This window comes from Panthera onca, chromosome B1 (assembly GCF_046562875.1).
Source record: "Panthera onca isolate mPanOnc1 chromosome B1, mPanOnc1 haplotype 2, whole genome shotgun sequence".
Taxonomy (NCBI): domain Eukaryota; kingdom Metazoa; phylum Chordata; class Mammalia; order Carnivora; family Felidae; genus Panthera; species Panthera onca.
This window is the reverse complement of record NC_138342.1, coordinates 130647256-130668054: the sequence shown is the minus strand read 5'-3', so window position 1 is coordinate 130668054 and position 20799 is coordinate 130647256. Positions and strand designations below refer to the sequence as shown.

Below are 20799 nucleotides of genomic sequence, written 5' to 3'. Positions count from 1 at the left end.
ACACACAAAGTGGACAATTCTGAATGAAACAGACCTCCTTACTGCAGAACTCCTCAGAGCCTTTAATGTATTAACATGCATTGTGAATATCTAAGAATGCATGATTCTCAAGTTTGTTTGACCAGGAATCATTTTGTCTTATCCCTTGCCTCAAAGTCAACATGTCAAGGAACTAGAAAAACTGCTTGTTAGCATAACAAACTTTCCCACAAAATAGGCCTCTTCACCCTCTATCAACTGCAAAATAAATATTACTCCTATTTCCTATTTCCTCCTGCCTGCAGGCAGCCAGAAGGCACTAGAGCCTTTATTCTGACTCACAATATCCTTGTTTTTTTTTTTTTCTTTAAGTTTGTTCTCTTAGACCAAAGCCATTTGAGGGATTAATCCTCAACAAGCCCAGTAGTTGGTGGCTACCAAGTGGGTCTTCCACAAGTCCACAGAGTTTGGCTGCTCAAAATGGTAGCAGACTATAAAAACTACAGCCTACCAATATCACCTGCTGCATTAACTGAACTGCATTCACAAGATAGGACCAGCCCAAAGTCCAGCAGGGCCCTTGGGTCACAAGTTTATGGAGGCTGGCTGGGCAGAAGCTGTCTTCTTTAAGGTGACTTCATTTGGTAGAGACTGTTAATTATTTGCTTACCATCCTCCTCCCTTTCTTCCATATTCCGGATCCCCCGATTTGTATGTGGGCCCAGGAACACTAGAATAAGGGCTTTGTTACTTAGGCTCTCTTGCAGTTAGCTGTGGCCGTAAAACTACACTCTGACCAATGAGATGCACGTGGAAAGACTGAGCAATGACTTCCGAGAAACCTTGTGTTATCACAGCTGACCTGGCCCCTTGGCTCCCCCTTGCCCTTTTCTTCAAACCTTTCCCCTTCCTGCTGGGCTAGAATGTGGGAAATGGCTGGTACTGAAGCAGCCCTCTTAGACCATGAGGTGGAAGCCAGTTACAAGGATACACAAAATAACAAAAGCAATGGAGCCCTAGACCCTGACAACTTTATGAACTGGACTGTTCACCTCTGGATTCCTTCTACCTAAGAGAGTAAGAAATTTCCTTGTTGATAAGCTATTGTGGGTTTTCTGTCACAGCTGAATTAAGTCTTAACCAATACAACCATATTGAGAGACAGAGACTGAGCATGAGCATGAGCATGAGCATGAGAGGGGCAGAGACAGAGGGAGATACAGAATCCCAAGTGGGCTCCAGGTTCTGAGCTGTCAGCACAGAGCCCGACGCAGGGCTCGAACTCACCAACTGCGAGATCATGACCTGAGCTGAAGTCGGACACCTAACTGACTGAGCCACCCAGGAGCCCCTATTACACCATTTTTAACAATTTCAGAGAGAACTGCATACATCATGCCCCTTAACTCTTAAAGACTTCAAAGTGAACTAGGAAAGGACAAAAACTGACACACAACCATAGCTACCAGATTCAGAAATCTTATCATTGATACAATACTACTCCCTCATCTATAGCTCATATTTGCCAACTGTCACAATAATGTCTTCTCTCCAGCCCAGGATCTAATCAGAATCATACATTTATTTATCGTGACTCAGATATCAATTTTAAGGGAGAATTTCTCTTAAAAAAAAAAAAAAGGAAAAGTCCAAATTAGAGATAAATCACAGTGCTGGTATTTCTAGCTTATTGCCACTTATTCCTCCTTTCTCTTTAAAATTCATGAATCCGCCATTCTCCTACTGTCAAGCTCGATGCTGGGCCCCGGAATGCAGCAGCTTCCCCCAGTGTGTTTTCCTAGGACAACATCCTTTCCCCGTTACTCCTCAACCCTGCTTCCACGACTCCCGCCCTTTCCAGCCACAGTGAGACCATCGTTACTGCCGGGTTAGGAATCCTCGCCTATATGCAGTAGTCAAGAGTGGAGAATAGCCCATTGTGCACATCATTTCCAATAACTGGTCTGATAGAATCAATACACTAGAAAAAATTGCACAGGCTCTTGACAAAGAGGTGGGAACATGGATCATTCAGGCCCCCCTGAATGTTAACAGCCATTAAAACAGTTTTGTTCAGATACAGTAGGCACCAGTATCTTGCAATACATTTGGTAAAGGTGACTTAGAACATGCAATTTGTTTGTCCTTGAGAATTTCTTTGCATCTTATCTGCCTTTATGGCAAGAACAAGGTTTGCTGATAGTCTATTTATGATGTCCAGCAGAGCTCTCTACTTCACTGAGCTTATTCAATATGCATTAGTCAATTACAAGCATTTTATAATGAAAAGAAACAGTTTATTTTATTAATGAAATTAAGATGACTAGGTGACCATATAACTAAAATAATCATCTTGTTCTCGGGAAATAGTTACTAAGGAATCCCAGTGTTGGGGGGCTGGCAATCACCCTGCTGGAGGGGAGTGTGCCTGATAACATGGGCTAGCAAGAACCAGTTCCTTCAGATACCCTTGATGGGCCTGGTGACCTAAGTATAATCCCATCTGTCCTGGGAGATACCTATATCCCTCAACTCTCTATTCAACTAGGGTCTCAGGACTGGTCCCAGAGTCTCACAGCCAGCTGGAATGACTAAGGGACAGGGTGGGAAGGTAGGTTTTCTGTCAAGTTAAATGTGTTGATTGCACTTTCAGGGAAAGCCACTGTCTTCATGTAATTGTTGCCACATCTCCAAACTACAGTTGCATGGGTTTAGAATCACCAGAAGTACAAGGAGAAAGAGAAAGAAAGAGAATGGAGCCATTGCTAAGACAAACTCCTTGAACTTCACACCCTCTGCAGCCCGGCACCTTAGGAATGCGTGCACTGCGATTATTAATGGCAGACTGGTTCCAAGTGGGAAGAGATTCCCAGGCAAGCTTCTTTGGGCCAGAAAGTAGAGAGAAGAGGTGTGGTAGAGTGCAAAGCAGGAGGTGGGAGCACCAGCCCGAACAGGATGGGCTGCTGGTAGGACTCCTGGTTCTGTCCCTCCTCTGGTTCTGGCCACCATGAGAATGTGTCACCTGCATTTCTTAGGGCTTTGAATCTGCAAATGGAGACATCAGTGCTCTGTTTTCCATGACCTTCCAGCTCTTCCTCCTCAACTCCTAAATCTGGCTACGGTGAGGGTTTCGGTCCATGTGAGGGAGATTACAGCCCCTAGACCCAGACCTGAAGGCCGTCACTCCACTCTAGCCACATCCCCATGCCTTCATCTGGTCAGGGTATTTTTTAAACTTGCTTTCATCAGAGGCCACCACATGTCAAGGGTTATTCGTGCTCAGGTTAGAACCCATTCTCCTCCCAAGCCCCTGGGGAGTTGCCCTCCTCCCTCCCATTACTAGCTCCCTGCACTGGTTAATCCTGCTCTGAGCCTCGGAGCTCCTTCCTCCTCTAGGCTTTCCGCAGTACTGTCTTCCTGGAACACTCCACTCCAGACCTTTGCCCCTGAGGCCTTGAAACGTCACATCCGCATTGCTTCTCAAACCATCTCAACTCAAGGGCACTGTCTCCCTCTTCTGAGCCTGATGGTTCTCACCCTGTTTCACGGCCACTCATCACTCATCACTCATCCCATTACGGGCACTGGGATACCGCCGTATCCCCAGGTTGGATGCAGTGTGGGCATAGCACGGGCTGTCAATACACATTTGTGCACTGAAGGAACAGTTAGGATCTAACACAGAATCTTCTTATCAGCATGGACACCGTTCCAGAGCATATCAGGAATGGAAATCTGAAAATTGGGCATCATCAACCCCCTCCTGGAAGTGTTCCCAGAACCAGTTAAAAACCACTGTAATGGATAAATGCCCTGGTTTCTTGAAGAAAAAGGAGGAGGAGGAGGAGGGGAAGGAGAAGGAGGGTGAGAAAGAGGAGGAGGGGAAGGGGGAGGAGAAGTCCATATTCACTCAAAAAACAGGGGCTGGTGGGACTATAGAGAAAAAAATACAAGAAACATAAAAACCAAATGCAATGTGCCCATAATTTCCATTCTGATTCCACAAACTATCAAAAGATGGCTTTGAGACAGTCAACTTGAATATGGATGAGATATTAGATGATGTTTAAAAATTACTGAAAATGTTGTTAGGTATGATGATTTTATGATGGTTATGCTTTTGGTGTTTTAAAAAGTCCTTGTCTGAAAATCATATGACTTCACTCACATGAGGACTTTAAGAGACAAAACACATGAACATAAGGGAAGGGAAACAAAAATAATGTAAAAACAGGGAGGGGGACAAAACAGAAGAGACTCATAAATATGGAGAACAAACTGAGGGTTACTGGAGGGGTTGTGAGAGGGGGGATGGACTAAATAGGTAAGGGGCGCTAAGGAATCTACTCCTGGGGCTCCTGGGTGGCTCAGTCGGTTGAGCGTCCGACTTCAGCTCAGGTCACGATCTCACGGTTCGTGAGTTCGAGCCCCGAGTCGGGCTCTGGGCTGATGACTCAGAGCCTGGAGCCTGCTTCCGATTCTGTGTCTCCCTCTCTCTCTGCCCCTCCCCCATTCATGCTCTGTCTCTGTCTGTCTCAAAAATAAATAAACATTAAAAAAAAAATTAAAAAAAAAAAAAAAAGGAATCTCCTGAAATCATTGCTTCACTATATGCTAACTAATTTGGATGTAAATTTTAAAAAATAAAAAATTAAAATAAAAAAAAAAGTCCTTGTCTGTTAGTTATCCATCCTGAAGTATTTACAGGTGAAATGACATATCTGGGATTTGCTTGAAAATATATTAGCAAAAACCAAAACAGCAATAATTTTTGAGGAGGAGGGACAAAGTTGGCAAAAGGTTGATAACTGGATTTGCATTCATGGAGACTTATTATACCCTTTTTTTTTTTTTTTTTTCAATATATGAAATTTACTGTCAAATTGGTTTCCATATTTGGAAATTTACTGTCATATTGGTTTCCATATTTCCATATTTGGTGCTCATCCCAAAACGTGCCCTCCTCAATACCCATCACCCACTCCCCCTCCCTCCCACCCCCCATCAACCCTCAGTTTGTTCTCAGTTTTTAACAGTCTCTTATGCTTTGGCTCTCTCCCACTCTAACCTCTTTTTTTTTTTTTTTCCTTCCCCTCCTCCATGGGTTTCTGTTAAGTTTCTCAGGATCCACATAAGAGTGAAAACATATGGTATCTGTCTTTCTCTGTATGGCTTATTTCACTTAGCATCACACTCTCCAGTTCCATCCACGTTGCTACAAAGGGTCATATTTCGTTCTTTCTCATTGCCATGTAGTACTCCATTGTGTATATAAACCACAATGTCTTTATCCATTCATCAGTTGATGGACATTTAGGCTCTTTCCATAATTTGGCTATTGTTGAGAGTGCTGCTATAAACATTTTATACCCTTCTTTCTACTCTTATGCAATTTTGAAATCTCCCAAAAGAAAAAAAATATTTTAAAAGTCACTGAATCCACAGACTTTAAACCTTGAACTAGGAATTACCATCTTTTTTTCTGTTACTCAATTAAATGCATATTTATGGAAACTTCGCTATGTTAAAAGCAATGTGGCAGGAACTGTGAGAGGTACAGACTATATAAGACATGATCCAAAGTCAAATATATACAGGGTAAATATTTATGGTGGCTTACTTATATTTGGTCACTTGAGCACGGGGGAAATTCTTGTCCCTTCTCAGATAGTGGATATGCTGATCTGTAATCTGACAGCCTCTGTTCTAAAGATGGCCACACCCCGTACTAACCAGAAGATCATGGGCAAGCCACTTACCTTTCCTAAGCCTCCCTTTCCTTATTTACTAAATTCCTCCTCCTCCCCTTTCTCTTCCCCCTCCTCCCCTTGCCCCTCCCCCTCCCTTCACCCACCCCTCTCCCTCCCCCCTCCCGCTCCCCCTTCTCTTTCCTCTTCTCCTTTAATTAAAAGGCTAACACTGTTAGCCCCAACAATGAGGCCATTCACTTCAGCATATTCTTTGCCATGCAGTGGATTGAAATGTACCATCCACATATCCCAGCTGCAGGTGCCATTAATCCTTCCATGGGCAGTCACACAAGGACACATCTGTTTTGTAGATGCAGATGAAGCTAGAATATGCCTGACTGTGTGCATGCCATTATAGACTGACACATCCCTCACTCGTGCTAAGTATGGTGCTATAGAGGGAAATGTACATGCTTACATGTACCATATTTAGGCATGGATAGATGCCAGGCATAGACATTCAGAAATCAAAAATTCAAATACATTCCAATTACAGACTATCTGGAAGGTTGGAAAAACATTTCACAAAGTTGGTGCTTTTGTCAATGTTATGATGAAGGATGACAAGGAACCATCATCAATATAAAAATCTTTACCAATGCTGTGGTTTAGGGATATCTTTTTTAGTAAAATATCCTATAAATACATATATGCTCCTATATATTCTATACATAGGCATATATATTTGTATACATTCATAAAACTTGAATCACACCAGAAAAAGGACAGGCAAAAAAATGCTACCTCAAACAGTCAAGTAAAATTAAATCAAAATTCATATATCAAGGTAGATATATGCAAACATAGGGCATATTACACAGGTTTTTTTTTTTAATATAATCCAATAACTAAGATTTGCCTCCCAAATAACAAGTGTAAGGATAATTAAGTAAAGCAAACAAGATATGTTCAATCTATAAAGCATGGTGTGTGAGTCTGCATTTTCTAAAGCATGCTGGTCACAACAATATATTTCAAGAATCTGCCTGAAATTTTGGTCCCAAAGGCATCCTGAATAGCAACTTCTCTGCTCTTCAATATAGATTGATTTCTTGAAGAGAACAAGTTGCTTCCACTACTATGGAATTTATATAAAATGAAAATCTTTTAAAGAATTTTAGGGCACCTGGGTGGCTCAATCGGTTAAGCATCCAAATCTTGATTTTGGCTCAGGTCATGATCTCATGGTTGGTGAGTTCGAGCCCGGCCTTGGGCTCTGCACTGGTGGGGTGCAGTCTGCTTGGGATTCTCTCTGTCCCACATCTCTCTGCCCCTCTCCTGTTCATGTGCTCTCTCTCTCTCAAAGTAAAAAAATAACTTAAAAAAATAAAAATTATTAAAAAAAGAATTTTAAATAAGTGCTCGATTATAGCGGGAAAGTCAACACTATTTCAAAGACCTTTTAACAGTGTAATTAAATCAACTACTGTGTATGTACCACTATGCTTTCTAATTTAAGACATTATTTTATACCTTTAAGCCTATTAAACTGGTTTCATTTGAGAAAATGAAAAATCAACATCTTGAGTTATGCTAAAGAAAGTCTCTATAGTTTTAAACTCAGTACAATCATGATTTTCCAACATGTGTATTAAGGTCATTTTTTCTAACTTTGTGCTTCCCATTGCCTGCCTTTGGTCACTTTTACAGCTATATACTTTTTTTTCTAGTTTGAAAAGCAATTAATGATCTTTGCATTAATCCAATTACATTTATTATCTTATCACATAGAAATGATTCCTTAACACTTTAGCATCGTGCCAGATGATTTTCTAAACAAACATATTATTAAAACAAAATAATTGATAGTAATTGATAACTTCTTTTACCTTTCTACCAATAACATATCATGAAAAACTCCCCTGATGGAAATGTTTACTTCTATAATCCCATTTCTTGGTGTGTAGTTGCATAGTATGCTATTTTATGAACAGAGCACAATTTATTTAACCAGTCCCCTGCTGTGCATAAATTAATATTACAAATGCAAAAAAAAAAAAAAATCCTTGCACATACACCTGTGCACATTTTTCCTGTTTAAAATGTTTTCTTTAGGGTTGCCTGGGTAGCTCAGTCGGTTAAGCGTCCGATTTCGGCTCAGGTCATGATCTCGCGGTTTGTGGGTTCGAGCCCTGTGTCGGGCCCTGTGCTCATGGCTAGGAGCCTGGAGCCTGCTTCAGATTCTGTGTCTCCCTCTCTCTCTGCCCCTCCCCTACTCATGCTCTGTCTCTCAAAAATAAATAAACATATAAATAAATAAATAAATAAATAAATAAATAAATAAAATGTTTTCTTTATATATATAGGTGTCTGGCTATATTTTCCCTGTTTTGTTTTTCCTAATCACCATAGATAATTCAAGAATTAAGTAAACAACATGGAAATTGGCAAATGAGCCTTGGAAAGTACATATTTTTATATTTCATGTGATTCAAACACTTATGTATTTTGTCATTTTCTATACTTCCAAGCCAAAAAAATCTGCAGAAGAGAAATTCTGGGTGTAGGGATTTAGGACCACTTTCAATAACTCCTGCAAGCCTAGGCTCACTGGGGACAGAACCGTAGACCCGTCTTTCTCCCTAAATAGTATTATTTACGAAGGTTTGACGAAAGTTTGTCTCCATCTTTTCTCCCCTGCACTTCTCCCCTCCCAGCAGCTGCTTCTCTTCTCCCACCCTTGCTATGGGAGGTGTAGGGTTCTCTGTACTCCATAGTCTTATACTTATCCCAGAGGCAAAGGGAATTCAAGAGCTGAGAAATAAACCATGCTGATTCTAAGTATGGTGATGAACGAAAAACAAATAACTTGTTAAAAACTCCAAGGGTAAAGTCAAACATGAAAACTGAGTAAGGCTTCAAAATAAACATTGTTTCTTTGCCATTTTATTGGACAGCTTTTGATCCTTTTGTAACACAACATTTTCATTCAGGATTTCTTTCCACGTTGCCATTTGCCATTGCATCATCTTCATGTCATGGTATGTTTTTCAATGGGCTATTTGTTTAGAGACTTTTTCCCTTCCGTATTGCCAAACTCTGTGAACAATGAATTACTTCAGTGGAAAACCCCACGCCATCTTTGCAGAAAGATCATGTGTGCAACTGTATTCCTTTGTGCTTTCATTGGTTTGTGTGTGATAAAAGAAAGCATTTTAAAAATACAAAATAGCCCAGGGATGACTGGCTGGCTGAGCCGGTGGAACATGCGACTCTTGATCTCAGAGCTGTAAGTTTGAGCCCCGTGTTGGTTGTAGAGATTATTTTAAAAAAGAATCTTTAGGGGCGCCTGGGTGGCTCAGTCGGTTTAGCATCTGACTCTTGATTTTGGCTCAGATCATGATCTCATGGTTCACGAGATGGAGTCTCGTGTCAGGTTCTGCAATGACAGTGGGGAGCCTGGTTGGGATTCTCTCACTTCCTCTCTCTCTCTACCCCTCTCCCACTCTCTCCCAAAAATAAATAAATAAACGCTTAAAATTAAAAAAAAAAATTAAAAAAAAATACAAAATAGCTCAGGGCGCCTGGGTGACTCAGTCGGTTAAGCATCCGACTTCAGCTCGGGTCATGATCTCACGGTTCGTGGGTTCGAGCCCTGCTTCGGGCTCTGTGCTGACAGCTCAGAGCCTGGAGCCTGCTTCATATTCTGTGTCTCCCTCTCTCCCTGCCCTTCTGCCTCTCATGCTTTGTCTCTCTCTCTCTCTCTCAAAGATAAGTAAACATTAAATAAATCAATAAATAAATCAATAAATAAATAAATTAAAATTTTAATGCAAAATAGCTCAGACTAAAGAGAAATAAAATCTAAATTATGGGCTCTTTTCCTCCCTGGGCATTGTACCATTCACCTTTAGCACGGAGTCACCAACTACAAGGTTTAGGAAACTTGACAGAGGTCACACAGCTAGTAATTAGTGGAGCCAAGATTCAAACCCAAACATTCTGGCTGCAGAGTCCAAATCCTTGATGTTATACTATGGCTGATTCCACAACACACACAGAGAGCTCTGTGGTTAGGTAAAAGGATTTTAAAAATTAACAGCCTCTACTCAAGAGGAGAATTTTAACCTAAGGTCACCAGACAGACCCCTGGGAAGCAGAGGCACAGCAAACTGAAAGTCGGAGATTAAGGAGAAGTCTGGATACTGAATGGTAGGCATTCCAGACTCTGCTCCCTTTCATGCTCACAGAATGGTAGAAATCAATTGTATCTACCCAAAGCAAAAGTATACTTAGGAGACTTCCCAGTTTTAAAAGAAACTAAATGTTCTCATGAAAGAAAAATTCTCCCAACACTGCCTTTTGGGGTCTCCCAAAGAAAACCTGGCTTATTACTAGATGGTTCTTCCAAGGAGGTCCACCAATCACACAAAGACTGCAACCCAACATTTTGGAGCCTTACTCTTAAGTAAGTTGGCAAAGGTCATTAGACATTTGAGAAAAAACACAGTCTGAAACAAACAAACAGAAAAAAGGAACTCAGAAGCCGCAGAAACAATACAGGGAGTAGAAGAAATGTTTTAAAAATCCACTATATTTAATATCCTCAAAGCCCCTCCCCCAAAGATATTACACCCATGAAACCACAGAATATTTAAGAAAAATAAAAGGACATAAATGACACCTTAGAAATTATAAAATTAAAAAGAAGAAGATCTCAATAGCATAAAAGATAAGAAAATTAGAAGATCAGTTTAAGTGGCATAATGTTTAGCTAACTGGAGTTCCAGAAAAGAGAAGGAAATAAAGGGGAAGAAATTAGCAAAATGAAGAGTGCACTTTCCCAGAAATGAAAGGCATGAGTTTCCATATTAAGAAGAGCTAAGTCACCAAAATAATTAATTAACCCTTACTTATACTTTTGTGTGGGTCTTAGACATAGTTCAGACCTTGGAATACTGCCCAATATTCAGTCATCTGGGAAATTTGTTGGACCTCCTTGTAAGTGGTTGGCTTTGTGAGAACTTGATGATACCAATAAGACTAACAAGTGTACTAATCTTGTCTGTGAGAGTCCTTTGAGCATGAAACACTCAGTAGGTAGGAAACTCAAATAAAACCCAAAATGGGGGGAGGGGTACCTGGGTGGCTTAGTTGGTTAAGTGTCGACTCTTGATTTTGGCTCAGGTCACAATCTCACAGTTTCATGAGTTCAAGCCCTGCATCAGGCTCTGCACTGACCATGCAGAGCCTACTTGGGATTCTCTCGCGCTCTCTCTCTTCCTCTCCTCTGCTTGCCCTCTGTCTCTCAAAATAAATAAATAAACTTAAAAAAAAGGGGGGGGGGCAGGATAGTCCAAGGGATTCTGCTGTGCATATATGGTATGCAGGGTATACTGGAAACAGCCATGGCTTTCAAGTCAGACAGGTCTGAGTCGAACTCCTGCACATGCTTCTTAGTAGTGAGTGACCTTGGACAATTTATCCAACCTGTCTGAGCTTCGGTTTTCTCACCTCTAAAATGAGGACAACACCTGGTCACAGGATTCTGAATGGGATCGTGCATGCACAATGACAAGGATGGTGCCTGTCACATAGTACACACATTTAATCAGCAGAGGTTACTTTTTAACACAGAGCATGGCTGTGTCTTTGATCCATCTCTGTGCTTGTAAGAACAGTAGGAGTTGGTTGTAAACATTTGCTTGCAAAGTGCTTTTGTATGAAACAAGGATCACAGTCCCCATTTCAAAAATTCGTATCACACTTTTAGAACAAAGGACCTATTTTAGTTCAAAGTACAACAAAATCTTTGTTACTCAAAATACTAGAGAATGGATGGTAAATGGAAGTCCAAAAAATGTGGCCAATGAAGAGTTAATTCACATAGGCAAAACGGTCATACCTAGTCTCCCTCTCCTTCCTGGGGAAACACCAATGTAAAGGAAAGAACAGAAACTGAAGGCATTGTTTGTAAGGCAGAAAGCTAGGTCCCAACCCCTGCAACCCCTAAAATGAAGCCTGAAAAACAATCATCTTCTAAAACTCCTAATACTAACTCACAAGACTACTTAGTTTTCCTCTGGGGAAACTAACGAGATCTATTGTTTTCCTGGACTATCTCAGAAATCCTTATTCCTAGAACCTTGATGAGGGGGTGAGTGTCAGGTAACACAGCTTATTCTGCTTGATGATTATGCTCAACAAAGGCAACCTCAAAGGAATTAAGGAAAGGAGGGAGGGGGAGAAGGGGGCAGAACAATTTCAGAGAATTATCTCAGTCAGAAGGGTCATAAAAAGATGTTTCAAAACCACAGTGTGAAGATTGCAACTGACTCATATTCTAAAAATTGCACTGAACAGTTCTGGAAGGTGGTAAAATGGAGATAGAACAGTGGGTACATATTACTCATTGTCAAACCAAAAGCATAGTAAAGTTGTAACTTTTACTTAGAATAGCTCAAAATAATGAGTTGTGGGGAAATGTCTGAGAAGAATAATACACTAGTGGAAGTGAGGCAATGCTATACAATAAAAAATTTTGAGCATTGAAGTTCCTTCCACAAGGTCCATCTGGAACAGTATTACCTGGCTGTCACAGCTTACTACAGTATTAAACTCTGAGCTACTAACAGTTCTCCAGAAAGGCTGGAAATCAACGCAACACTGACCATGGGTCACATGGTTTCCTGGCAAACCATCTTGGGAGATGGTCTTCTTACAGATTTTAGGGAGTATACTTAAATCCTGATAAATCTGAACAAATTACAGTGTTGAAGTTTGTTTTTTTTTTTCAACGTTTTTTATTTATTTTTGGGACAGAGAGAGAGAGAGACAGAGCATGAACGGGGGGGGGGGGGGGGCAGAGAGAGAGGGAGACACAGAATCGGAAGCAGGCTCCAGGCTCCGAGCCATCAGCCCAGAGCCCGACGCGGGGCTCGAACTCACGGACCGCGAGATCATGACCTGAGCGAAGTCGGCTGCTCAACCGACTGCGCCACCCAGGCGCCCCTGAAGTTTGAATTACAGATGCAAGACAGAAGATAAAATCCAAGCAGAGGTATTATACATGGTCATGTAGGAATGTGTAAATATGCAACGAGTTTTTGTAGAAGTGGTAGAAGAAAGCCTTCAGTTCCTAAAGATTCTACACTGGCTCTATATTGTCCTGGGAGCAAGTTTAAAGTCCTCATTCTGACACTGAGGTCAGGTAAAGTCCCATCTTTTGTCTTTGTCTTGATAACAATACTCACCATGAGCCATGCTGGACACTTGACATCCATTCTTCTTTATCTTTATCTTATTTTTTTACATTTTTATTTATTTTGGGAGACAGACATAAAGAGCGAGCAGGGGAGGGGCAGAGAGAGAGAGAGGGAGAAAGAGAGTCCCAAGTAGGCTCCATGCTATCAGTGCAGAGCCTGACTCGGGGGCTCAAACTCATGAACCAAGAGATCATGACCTGAGCAGAAATCAAGAGTCCAGCCCTCAACTGAACGAGCCACCCAGGTGCCCCCATTCTTCTTTTTCTTTAAAATAATGCAATGGCTGCCCCCATTTACATATGAGGAAACTGAGATTCTGCACGTTATACCAAATAGCTGAAGGTCACACACTTTTGGAATACAAATCCCAATCATCTGACTCTGGAAAGAAGGCCTCTCTTCTTTCTCCCCATTAACTATCCAAAGTGAGAGCCAAATAAACCCATGCTCATGCAGCCCTTCAAGCTACTGTGTAAGCTGTTTGTCTTTAGGTGACATGTGCCTCTATCTCCGCTCACCTTTCCAGTTCCGGACCCTCTCTCAAAGCTCAGGAGCCAGCACAGAGTAGCCTGACTACACCTGCAAACATCAGTGTCCCCCTTTTGGGTCTTGGCGTAGATCAGCCCATCTGTGTCACCAGTTCTATCATCTGATGAGTCAGGTCACCACTTTACCTGATGTGTTGTTATATTCTTTACCTGTTTTTTTTTTTGTGCATAAATCTTTTCTTCGAAACATGATAGCAAGAGCTAATTTTAAAAACTGCCACATGCTTCATTTTTATACTCAGTGGGGGGAAAAAGCAATTATTTAATAGATTTAACATTTTCATTGCAATTTGGGGGAATCTTGTTACCCATAATATATAATTATACATTAAAAGGATAATTTACTTTTCAGTTTGCTATTATATGATGATGATAATAATCTACCTTAAAATAAAACTTTCAATGGAATTATTTTTTTTTAACCAATTACAGTTCATAGTATTACATAATTGAGCTTCAGTAATATTCTTACTAATCTCTGTAGGAGTGCTGATAACACTGACGCCATCTTTGACCCTCCATTTTGTTTATGCCCACACCATGACTTCCCCTGGGGCTACATGTTCCAGGCCCTGTGGAGGAGGTTAACGTATGACCTGACTGGAATGCGGGAAGGCTCGTTCTGATCTTCCCTCACGTGGCTCAGTCAAGGCATCACTTTAGGTAACTAGTAGAGATCCTCTGGCGCACAAATGGGGCCACTAACCTGTGACCTCACCACCATGCCCCTTGCTCTATAAAAGCTGGGGACTGAGGTCTGGACTTGGTGGAGACTAGAGATGAAGGATGGCTGCCTACCGCCTGGATTATCTGCCCATCTGCCCAATCCCCTGGTCAGTAAGTTACCCTGAACAAAACTTTGCATAAAGCGTGTGCAGTGGCTTGCTTTGTTTTTTGGTCTTAAAGTGACTTCTCAGCCTGCAGGATACTTTACTGACACTTGTCTACCTTCTAGCAATCTCCTATAATAAGAATCTTTGATCATGCAAGACAGAGATGGATAGTCATGTGAATATACAGTTGCATTTTAGCCAACAGCATCAAATTTCCCCTTCACTGATTTTTTGTACAACCAACAGGAAGCTCAAAAACATGGATTGGTGTGTTAACTTTTCTTTTTGTTCCTGGACAGACTTAAGTAGATCTTACGTTAAGAGTGAACTTGTGGGAAGTATCTGAGATTTTAATGAATGTATAATTGACATATTATGGAAAATTAAGCAGAAAGTATCAGTTCTTTAAAGTTGTTCCCAGAAATCATGTAAAGCAAGTGAAAACACTGGTTAGAAAATATTCAAAATAATGCTGTATTAAATTGTTAAATTCTAAATTGAATTTCAATAAAATTTTAAAACTCGTTAAAAAAAAAAAAAGAGTGAACTTGCTGGGGCACCTGGTGGCTCAGTTGGCTAAGCATCTGACTTCGGTTCAGGTCATGACCCCCGGTTCGTGGGTTCAAGGCTTACATCAGGCTCTGTGCTGACAGCTTAGAGCCTGGAGCCTGCTTCAGATTCCGTATCTCCCTCTCTCTTTCACCAACCCTGCTCGCACTCTGTCTCTCTCTCTCTCTCTCTCTCTCAAAAATAAGTAAACATTAAAAAAATTAAAACAAAAAAGAATGAACTTGCCAAAAAGGGAGAGACAACAGGAAAGTTCTAGAATGGAGAGGCAACCAGATAAAATACCTCAAGGAAAAATACCAGCTGCTTGTGTAAAGCCTGGTAGACAAATCCATTGCCCAGGACTTTCCATAGGCAACCTATCATTATCAGGCCAGAAAAGGGAAGAACTTGTTCCAGATTCTGGGGCAAGGCAATTGATGTATTTAACAAGCAGCCTCAGCCACAGCAGGAAGAAAGACAGACATCAGGTAAGGCTGATCCCAAAGTACACTCCATAGCTTGATCCCTTGACTAAAAGGAGCACGGAGTAGGAGGAATCTTATGTACAGCCCTTTCCTGGGCCATAGTCCTGAGGCTGCATAGTCCTGGGGCTTGAAGTGAAGCCCTGTCAGATCCTCGAACCAGCCTAATGACACCCCATCACACATCCTGGTCCCCGGAAGCTGGTTCCCAGCTGGAGGCCGGGGCTGATGAGGTGAAACGCATTCATCTAGGAATCCAGTACAAGAATCAACCCCTTTTTTCATGCACTCACTAGAAGAGAGGCAGATTATGCTAGAGTGGAGCATCTGGGTCCCAGCTAAAGCCTTGGCAGCTCAATGTCAGGGCTGATGTGGCTTCTGTCCCTCAAAGAAACACATTTCTTGGTTCTGGCACCCAGAAACACCTATTTCCTTTCCTTTTCTCTGGGAAATAGGCAGCTGCTAAAGAATGCTGGTTTCATTTAGGTACAGTGCCACCTTGCTTAACAAAGCTATTTTGAACAAAGCTGGCTTCTGCTCATCAGCTCTGGGGGTAAATGCTCATCTCCTCCATGCTGAGTCCCTGCCACCTTGCACACACAGCTCTGTGTTCAGCCTAGAAGGCTCTCAGTGCCTCATCGCTGGGAAGGGAGGGAGGTAGCACCCTGCTCTTATCACTACAGGGAAGGACTAGCCAGAGAGATGGATATCCTGCCTTCCTGTTACTTCACCACCCGCCTCCACATCCAAACAAAGTAACAGCAGCCCTAGCCCAATGGGAAGAGGCAGGAAGAATCCAGTAGAATCACATTTTTAGGTCTGAATTTTTTATACCTTTGGTAAACAAGTTCTTATATATGGAAAGTGGTGGTGAATGCCTCCTCCCTGCTCATGGAGACATGTTCTTTTCCATTGCTTGTGTGGTTCAGGGAAAAGTAGAGGAAAATTTAAGAGATGTGTGAACGGGGAACCTTTAAAGTCCATTTATGTGGCTCATGCATCAACACCGGTTCTGCTTATATGCAGGTTTGTTTTTCCCCAACCAAACAGACCCCAGAAGGTAGCTTCCAGGCAGTTACCAGGCCTCCCATGCAATGGATCAAGCGCCCACTCTCCACTCACCCCATCTCCATGACCAGCAGAGGGAGCCAGGGAGCTCCGAGTGGTAAATATCCAGGAGGGATAGGCGTGGTTATCTCCTACCTTAGGGTCCACAGTCACTACCCTAATCTCCAGGGACCAGACTCTTAATTTGAAGTTAGTTGAAGGTTAGGGAACTAGAGAATTTTGTTTTTCTTCTTTCAAAAAATCCAGAGAGATCTATTGAGGAGTAGACACTTAGCCAAGAAGACACATGCCTTCAGAGCGAATGAGGCCAAGAAATGTTTCTTTAAGTTAAAAAGAAAGCATTAAGTAAAACCAGAACTGCAGCTAGAAGAGGTCCTGGGAGAGCGGCTAGTCAGCCCCTGCTCCTCCCTCAGAAAGAAGGAGAGGTCTATGGCTGGGGTTGCCTAATCTAGCCTGTGGGCCAGCTTCAGCAGGTGTGTTTTGTTTGGCAAGTACAACATACTTTTAAGTGCTTTACTCTTAATTAGTTACTAACCTTTAAAGATCTGAAGGATTCATATTAATAAATAGATTTCCAGATTCCCTTGATAAAACAGAAGATCGGGCAAAGCTGGCTGACATCCACCCCTGGATCACAGCTGTCCTCTGGAGTTAAACACCTCCCCCCCACCCCGCCCTGCCCCACCCCAGGCCCCTGAACCTCCTCAGGCATTTATGATCCCTGCTTGGCCCCCTGCAGCAATGGACTTTGCCATCCTAGGCAAGACAAATGTTTCTCTATCTAGTGTTTCACCTAGGGAGCTCTGACAAATTATCCACACTTACACCCAGACCAGTTAAGTCAGGATCTGGGCCTGGAGACGGACCCAAGCCAAAGAAGGGTTTTAAAGTCCCCAGGTGATTTTTATGTGCAGCCAGGTTTACAAATGGCTAAGGCTAGATCCTGAAAGGCAGGTCATAAATTATTCTCTTCTTGAAACACCTCAGTGGCTTATTTCACTCTTTTACCATTTTTAAAGTTTTTCATGATATCCTACCAAAATCTGGTTTTCTCTTATTCTTCTAGCACCTCACATGGCCCTAGGTTTTTGTGTTGTTTTGTTAGTTTCTCTTCTTTTTGCTTCATTATTTTGGTTCATCCATTCTCAACCTCTCCTCCAGCTTCTCCATGTTTTTTTATTTTTTTTTATTTTTAAGTAATGTCTACACCCAACCTACTCACAACCCCGAGATCAAGAGTCATGTGCTCCTCCAACTGAGCCAGCCAGGTGCCCCTCTCCACATTCTTTTTAAAGTACAATGGACAAAATTAGAAACAATACCCTACCCATTATTTTACTGGAGTGGCTCAATAGTGGTATTTATTTCTGGTTGAATGTCATACTTACTATCTCAGAATCACATTAATTTCTTTTCACAACACTTTTTAAAATTTTCACCTAATCATCATATGATTTTTGTTAACAAGGAACTCAACTGCAAAAACCTGAGAAATCACACTCCAGGATGGAAAAAACAAGATTTAGAACAAGTTAAAGCACCAAATAGCAAGTCTCATTTTCAGGTGAGAGAGACATCAACCTTTCCCCAGGGCCATAACCTGATATGTAAAACTCAAGGGGACATAAGCATGCCCATAGTAGTTTTAGTTCTTTGCCTGTAAAGTAATTTACAATCAATAGCTTAGTCTGTTTTTAGGCAAATTGTAAGTCGATTTCCTTCCTTTTTTTTTTTTTTTTAAGATCTTATTTTTCAAGTAATTTCTATACCCAACGTGGGGCTTGAACTCACAACCTGAAGATCAAGCGTTGCATGATGTACCAAATGAGCAAGCCAGGTGCCCCTCTAAGCTAATTTCTTAGCGAATCCTTCACTGTCAAATTATAACAGAAATGCTGCTTAGTGTAAGATGGAATTGGAAGACCAACACAAATGTTAGCCTATCTCAATGAGATAGTATTTTGTTGCACCCATTTTACAGATTAGGAAACCGAGGCCTGGAAAGCTTAAGCAGGTTGCCCACAGTTGACTGCCCACACACCCAACATATGATGAATCCTGGTTTTGGCTGGCTCCTTTGGGAAGGTAAATCCTTCCATGGCCATCGGCCCCTGATTCTGGGTACCAGATTCCACATCAAAAAATGGAGCCTCAGAGACACCAGCACTTAGGCTTTACATCCAGCAAGAGCAGAGACTGAGTCTCCATGATACCACACACACACACACACACACACACACACACACACACACAAAACATCAAAATGCACACCAAACATTGAACTTGCCATTCTGGAGCCAACGGACTCTGGCAAACGCTCCCTGCAACGCCTAGGGAAAAGCCAACATTTTCTAATTAATATATAAACCACAGAGCGCCCCTTGCAAGATGCCAGCTCTGTATGGTTGGAAATCTTATCCAGAGAAAAAACAGAAAAACAAGTTGAACTACAAGATTCCCTCCAGCAATCGATAGTAAGGAAAAAACCACCACACCCCTACACACTCACAGTTTGAAGAGAAAGAAGGGAATTAATGTTTTATGTCTGGTCTCCATAAAATGTCTGCCCAGTTAGAACCCAATGTGCGATCAGGGGAAAGGAAGGATTGAGCTCGGGGCTCGGCGGGAGCCGGAGGCCCCTGACGCTCTGAAATCCCAAAGGCGCTGAGATCCCAAAGGAACACCTACGCGCCGCCCTCCTGGCGCTGCCGCCACGCCCAGGCCCCTGCGGGACTCGCCGGGGCGGTCACTGCGCGGCGCACAGAGGTCTCCCCGGGAGGGAGAACCCTGGTCTCATCTCATTGTTTCGACCCAACCGTAAAATGCGTCGTCTCCGCTTCCTCAAAAAGGACCTGAGCTAACAGGGTTACGCGGCCTGCCCAGCCCGAGGATCTCTTCTTTGTGTACCCGTTCCCAAGCCACGCGCTAGAAACTGCGCGCTCCAGCCCCCTCCTGCAGTTGCCCCGGCTGTCGCCTCCTCGCGGCGCCAGCGCGCACCACCTCCAGACAAGGCGTGGCGACGCGCGTGGCGAGGCCCTCCAGCGGCCCCAGCCCCAGCGCATCCGCCTCTCCTACGTCGCGGCCGCTCGGGTGGAAGCCCTCCTCCTGAGCCGAACCGCCCGCGAGCCGCACGGAGCCACGGATACTCACGTTTCCAATTGTCTTCGGATAGTGCGCGCACTCCCCGCGCCACCGCTAAGACGAGCAAGCGCCGAGAGCCGCCTTTCAGGCAGCCAGAAGTGACTAGCAGGCGACCAGCTCAAAGCCCCTCATTTTCTGCAAGCTCACTCAAAATGCTCCGCGGTGCCGCCAACGCAGCTGCCAGGTTTAATAACTATGTCAGACGGCCCCTCCCCCCATAAAGAGACACAAAGATGACAGGCTGGGGACTGAGGTCCGCCTGTTCAACCGCAGTCACCCTGCCTCAGTCCCAGCGATGCCGCAGCTGGCATGACACTGCAGGGACCGACCAGGAGTGCCAGCCTTGACCCAGGAATTCTCCAGAAACCTCAGCTCTTTCTTAATCGCTCGGAGCGTAAATGTGATACTCTCCACCACAGTATTTGTGAAACAAAACAAGAGGCGAGTGCCTTTCTAGTTAACCTAACCTGCGTCTCGAGTGTAAAGGGGACTTACGTAAAAGAACGCAGCAAACCTCAGCCTTAATTAAACCAGATTTCTGGGCATTGATAGGATATCCTGGCACCCTGCAAAACGCACGCAGGAAGCTCATCCAAACTCTTTCCCTCACGTTTTAGTGGCTCACGCTAACGTTCCCGCCTCTCCGGAGAATTCTGGCCAACAGAACCTTACTGTCTGGGGGGGCTCCTTTGCAGATCCTCCTTGACCTGGACCATCTCCAACGCGCTGACAGCTCCTCGAGAGCGATTGGATTTTATCAAGCTGGAAGGAAGTAGTTGTTCTGTTTTGCAAATGAAATATCTCACCTTAAGCAGTGCTTTCTAAATATATGTACACCTAACCCATACTGAGCGCCCTGCAGCCTGCCAGCCACGCCCCGCGGCCTCCCCACCCCCCGCCCGGGTCCCGCCCTGCCCCGAGGGTACTTATCTGCGCAGCCCAGCCGGCCGCACCTGTCTCTTTAGGGAGCGGTTTCCGTGGAAACTTCCGTGGAAGCCGGTTCTCCCTTCAGACTCGCTGTTACCCTGACAACTGCGACCTAGCACTAGGCGGTCCAGGAAGGATATCAAAGGATGCCTGTTTTAAATCACAGATTCAGATTCACAAGGGTAATAGGGCAAAAATAGAAGGGCAGTGATACTTGGGAATGGAGACCGAGCTGCGCAAGAATTAACGCGGATGGGGTTAATGGACAATGCAGACCCCGGGGCACCGGATCCTTCACCCCTCCCACCCTCCAGCAA

At 43.2% G+C, this 20799-nt stretch overlaps 1 protein-coding gene across 2 annotated transcripts in view; it reads right to left on the bottom strand.

Moving 5' to 3' along the window:
- TRIM2 (tripartite motif containing 2) overlaps positions 1-20388 on the bottom strand; it is a 160516-nt gene extending 140128 nt beyond the window's left edge. Inside the window, exon 1 of one of the 2 annotated variants that reach the window (XM_060653972.3) lies at positions 20228-20388. The gene's annotated coding sequence lies outside the window, so the exon portion shown is untranslated. Of the gene's footprint in view, positions 1-19564; positions 19979-20227 lie in introns of those variants that run through there. The other variant, XM_060653975.3, reaches the window with a different exon arrangement.
- Positions 20389-20799: the final 411 nt, after the last annotated feature.